We start from the raw sequence: 6000 nt of genomic DNA on the forward strand, positions 1-6000 counted from the left end.
GTATCGTAAATTGTATGATAAAGGTTTTTAGTATTCCTGATGTACAACACGATGCGTCCACGAGAGGAATACGAACTATTCGTACGCTTCTCTTCATAGTCGGCCGTGTACGTGCTAGGTTTGCAGTTGGATGTAATCATGCAGGAATACACAATCTTTACGGTTAATGCCGGACGGAAATGAAAGCGAGATTACGTGGTTATTACCGTCTTACATCTACGAAATTACCTCTAGTAACAGAGTCGGTCTAATCATCCCGTCATTTTCTTAATTAAAATTTTTTCTGTATCAAAAATTATCGGACTACAGGATCGACGTCTCGTTAGTTAGTATTAAGTAGCATTTTTAGTTGCTTTGTTTCTAAAAATGAAACGAAAAGGGCGAGACAAGGTAGAAGCAAAAATTTAAACTGCATCAATGATGGGACATAGGCAGTATAGATTATAAAATAACTTGTGATGCAACATTACGGAAACAACTAGCGGATATGTATCATAGCATTTTTAAAGGAAGCATAGAACGATATATTTGTTATATCTGCAAGCAACAAATTCTAATAATACATAGCTGAATAGAAAAACAAAGATTCAAACGCGTTGGGTGTGTTTTACAGTTTAAGTTACAGTGTCTGAACGTTACATAACCGAGTACGAAGTTCTTTTACAGTTTGACGAACGTGAAATTTAATCTTCTACCGTGCAATAATTCTATAACGAACGACATATATTGAAATGTCGCCAGGCATCCCTTTAGCGTTCCTATACGTACAGGATTAAAATGTCAGTCCGTTTCAAAGGAAGCCCGTCTTCCGACGAAATCCTCTTCGTTTTATCAATTTCACTTCCCGTCTTTAAATCAACGTTAATAACACTCGTACGCGAATCGTCGTCTTTGCCGATTTCGGGAAATGTATTCAACGGTCGCGGTAAACGTAATCATTTCTTTCCTTCCGTAAAAATATGCAAGCAAGAGTGCTTATGTACCTACTTTAACATTGCATCAGCCACGACTCGAAGGTATTCAGTGTATTTAGCGCGGTATAATCGCATTATCGGTATATTTACATTCCAGTGTGTTCACATTATTCGCGGGTCACGAATCCTATTCTTTATTTTCGGTTCTAGTAATCATTTACAGCCACGATTTTTCATTTTGCGAATAATAAAGAGCCCAACTGCAAAGATCGGAGGATCAAAAAAGTCCGTTGCTCGTTGCGATAAAGTACAAATCGGTTAAAGAGCAATTAATTACCGTTAAAGGTAATAATCTATTTAGTAGAAATACAAAAAATATTGCGTTTTATTTTTCCGATCCTCTTCTCTCGTCGTTTTTCTCTTTTCGGGAGAGGACGATCGTTTCCCCTGCAACCGTTTCTCGTCGTTTCGACGCTTTTCCGTTTGTAACATACCGCATGCGGAAAACACCGCGATATAGAATGCCTCTAATGGCATTATGGCATTATACAAAATAGAATTGGGTGCTTGCGGGATTTCAGAAGCCGTAACAGTTAACGATGCCTTGGGCTACTTCGTGCGAGCCAGTCGAGCAAAATTTGATGGTGAGTCCAGTCCGGAAAGAACGCTCGATCGCGCATTCATCTTCATTTGTTGTATCGGCGGTGGCTCACAGTCGGTTAAAACCATCGCAAACGAACGGATAGTCGTTTACCTGGGATGGTAATGCTCCCCTCGGGCGAGTAGCCCTTTCTTCGCAATCGGTAGACAAGAAACTATCGGGAAAGTATGGCGGACGAGGAAAATAAAGAAGAAACGGAGCGAGAGGAGGATAACGAAGGGTGAGAACGAATATTTCTTTCCTGGTCGATCGTGTGTAGCTTTTTCTTTTTCTATTTTTCTTTCATTTTTTTTTTCTGTTTTTTTCGGAGGGAATTCGTTGCGTGAAATTAGCACGAGAATACCTTTCTCCGCGATGAGTTAGCCTTCCGCCCGACGGTACTTCAAATCCTTCTCGAACTCCCACATCTCTGGATATACGTTCTTTGCACGGTTTACGCTGGTCCATGTAAATCATCAACTGGAAAATAAAAGCACAGTAGAACCTCCATTATTCTCCAGGATCCTTTCAGCGGTCTAACTTTAATCTAATAACAATTTTATACTCGTATTTATGCTCTGCGAATCGCGTATTGAAACGCAAAGGCGAATCAACTTCATCGAACGATGGGTGTAAACGAACTTTTCGTGTGTCGAGTACGAATGACAATTGTCATAGTGCGGAAGAGATCGCGCGCACACGTGATACGAATGAAATTCGATTTCGTGTAAAATCGTTTTTATTATTCGCGTTCTTTCCATATATTATTTTTTGAATTCTGTTACGTTCTCCTAGAAACAAATAATAATGTTTCTTCGTACAACGTTGCGTTCTGTGAAACGTAAGATAATTTGAAGAAATTGTACGTTTTATTATTCGAACGTTTTCCAACACAAACCGTTACGTCTCTGGTATTTCGAATGATAGAGGTTCTACTGTATTTCCAAGCCTGGGTAGCGATTGTTTGTAACGTTTCATAAAATCACACAACGAATGTTCTTATCTTTGCTTTCCTCTCGTTTCTCGGTAAAGAACGTTGTTTATTCGACGGAGTTTTCTTCCGTTGCTTGCCTGAACGTTAAGTACCAACGTTGCGGTAGTAACCGATGTTTATTGTTAGACGCGAAAACTCTCGGAGTCCGATGGACCGGAATCGCCAATTAAATTTCACTCCGTGCACCTGAATCTGTGCCCAAATAACGAATGCAAAACAAAGTTTCCAGTGACATTTTACCGTTTTGCGCGTTAAACCGTGTTATTTTATTCGACTTGTTTTCGCCCAGATCTGGTTCGCTCCGATTTCGATTCCAATTCCAACGAGGTATTCTCGGCCTCGCTTCGAGGGTTATTTTCTCGCCGCTTCTTTCATTTATCCGCGTTTCTTTCGGTTCTTTTATTCCCTCCCCTCCTCCTGTTATATTTTCTTCTCTGTTTCATTTTTTTTTTTTTCAAACGAAGTTCTTCCTCCAACCGAATTAAAACGCGACCCTTTCACGAGCGTTTAAACGAACTCGAACACAAAGCTCCTTAGGCGTTCCGATGGTATTACGTATTTATAATTTAGTTCCTTGCTGGAGAAGATAGCTTTTTTCACCCATTCTGCACGCAAGGGAGTCGTTTAAATCAAAGACAAAAAGCTGAAGTTGCAGAAACTTTCTTCGGAGAAAAAAGTGCTTGCCGCGAAATAAAATTGCCACAGAACATGTACTTGCTCGAAGTAATTAGAGGATCAGCCACCTAAATGATGTTACAACGCTTTGAAAGCTCCAACGTGCTGTGTAAGATAGATTTTTTCAATTTGAGTATTGCTTTATTCCCTTTGTCCTTTAAATTCGACTCGTTGTCCTGAGCTTTCCAGCGATCCTCTAATTCTTTTGAGAAGCGCACCGTTCGAAAACTGTATCAACCTACTTTTCAATTATTACTCTACACCAGAATGAAGAATTGTTCACCCATACACGTGAAAGAGTAAAACGATGCATCGCGCAGGTATAAAAAATGTCATCCTATTTCTTGAATCTTTGTTCAAAAGATTGACGAGTCCCTCTCTTGTAAATTGATGTATCGTTTTATCTTTACACGATTGGCACGATTCGAGGTTGAGTTTAATAGCATAATTCAGTTATGCGTCGCCTATATAAAATAAAATGTATAAAAATGTTACAGTAATAGTAATAATGTGTATTAATTTGGCGAAGGTAAATTTAAGAGAATAATTTTGGAAATGCGTCGGCGAAACGAGTTTTTATATTGTAAGATCATACACTTTACTTTGCCTTGAATTACTGGACTACCTTGAAGAATATTGCTCGTTAAATTTTAATGCAAAAAAGACTATAGCGAAAGCACTATAGCACGTTTTGCAGTAAATATTCAAAGTGGCCTCCATTACCAGCCACGAGCGTGCAATTCATGTTGTAACTTAAAGTGGTTGTATCTAAAAAAACAAATGGTTCGTGTAGTCATGTTTATTAGGGCTTTTTCCTTAGGTGTAACGAGCAGAAAACACCTGTAAATTTTGCGACTCCCATTTAGGTTCAGTCTGTAGATCAGGACACGAAGAATGAAACAGTATTATAAATAAACAAGAATGTACGTCGATAATCCACGAGTGTTCTAATAATTAACTGTACAGTGTATGATGATACATATTTATAACGATTCTATATTATAATTCGCATATATTTATCGATGCTTCAGAAATTGTTCGTGGTATTACGTAAATTAAATTTTATTTTATTTTGTCCATTTTAATGCTCGAATTTCAGGTATCGTTTTGCCCTCGAACGAACTGAATTCTGGTAAAATGTTAAAAATTCCGTGTCGTGCGGGTAAATATCGAATTCTTGGTCACGGTGGAAACGTTTAAAGCGTAACGCGCGAATTTGTCGAAGCGGTACCTTGGTTCCACTCGCGATAATCCTCGAAATTGCCGCTGCTCGGTTGGAAAACGGCGTTACGAGTCCTTTGAGGCGTTCACATTACACATTTACAACACAGTTTCGTTTCTCGATCGTAGATAGGTAGCTCGCCATTTGCTTGCTTTCTCCACGTGGTATCAGCAAGTCCTTGGAGCTGACGTTGTAAAATGCAAAGCGTTGCCACCGAGCCTAGCGAAATGCGGGGGTGTACGTAAAAATTTAGTTTTTCCGCCGCCCACGATCGCGTCGTGAATTTACGTTCAAGCTTCGTGATCGTTCTAATAATAATCGCGTTATTCGTAATTCAGATGGTCCTTTTATATTTCGATAAAGATTTAATCCGTAAATTATTCGAAAAATCGTCGAGTTCGCTGTTAAAAATACCGTTTGTGCATTTACGGTTCGCGGTGAAAACGTTTTAGACGGATTACATCGGTTGCATCGGTTTGACTGTTGATCACCCTTGCACGGTTAATAAATAACACGATCGGTCTGATTAAAAGCGTTCCAATACGATGGAGTATCGCGACGTTCATTATTCAACGTTTTAAAATGCACTTTGGTTGATCCGTATGGAAAACGCTCGTTCGCCTTACTTCGTTCGTAATTTACGGCATCGGATCCGTTATCTACCGTACGCTCGAAAGCACGTTAATTTAACAGAGGGCTGCAATCGCTCGGTTTTATTTTCATAACTAGCCGCGCTCGCGTTGGAATGTTTGTTCACGACGGCGTTTACGTACCGTGATTTTTTTGTTATTACATGGGAAAATTGCAAACAAATACGGTAAACACCGGATGAGCAGGAATCGCGTATTAAGGCGTATGCATATTCATACGTTCGACCGAAATTAAATGGAGTTTGGGAGGCTCGCTTGTTTAAAATGCTGATTTTATAGTGACGTCGTTGAATACAGACTGTTAATTAAGGAAATTAGGAAAAAAAAGGCGGGATGATCTGATTTGCAACTGAAAGTCAATTGACCTACAAGTTAATTAACGATCGCGATCGATGGTTCAGTTTAACAAAACGTATAATCCTGGTAATTTCTCTCGACGAGCTACCTTGGAATAAATGTATTATCGACGATAGCAAACCCAACGTTCGATGAGATAATCGAATGATAATAATTTACTAACGCTTGAAATGTTTTTATTCGTTGTTTTTTATTCGTTTTCTTGTCCCTGGCGTGTAAAATTATATACGTTGACGAGCAATCACGCGAATCGAAAGTCGAATGCGATCAGTTTTTTGCGATCGATCTTCCGCGTGATTTTTCAGAAAAATTTCCATTCCCATCAAAGTCTAATAGTCGATTAATGGAAAAGCGTTTCCCTCTGAATTTATAGAACATCCAACAAAATATCGACGTTTCTGTAATTTCTTCGCGTTTTTTTTTTCGTGCCACCTCGAGATCTCTCGTATTTTACGCGAAACAACCTCGAACGACACCCGTAAGGCAATCAGCGAAGATTATCGATGTATACTTCGCCAACACTTACTTTCAGGAAACGTTTTCTGTTT

The 6000-nt window shown here is 39.2% G+C and overlaps 1 long non-coding RNA gene across 1 annotated transcript; it reads left to right on the plus strand.

The window, feature by feature from the left end:
* Positions 1–1556: 1556 nt before the first annotated feature.
* LOC143350562 (uncharacterized) lies at positions 1557–4158 on the plus strand. The gene is made up of 2 exons (XR_013081173.1): positions 1557–1795; positions 3119–4158. It is a non-coding gene; the product is annotated as an uncharacterized LOC143350562 (long non-coding RNA).
* Positions 4159–6000: the final 1842 nt, after the last annotated feature.

The sequence above is a fragment of the Colletes latitarsis genome, chromosome 1 (assembly GCF_051014445.1).
Source record: "Colletes latitarsis isolate SP2378_abdomen chromosome 1, iyColLati1, whole genome shotgun sequence".
In the NCBI taxonomy this organism is placed as follows: Eukaryota; Metazoa; Arthropoda; class Insecta; order Hymenoptera; family Colletidae; genus Colletes; species Colletes latitarsis.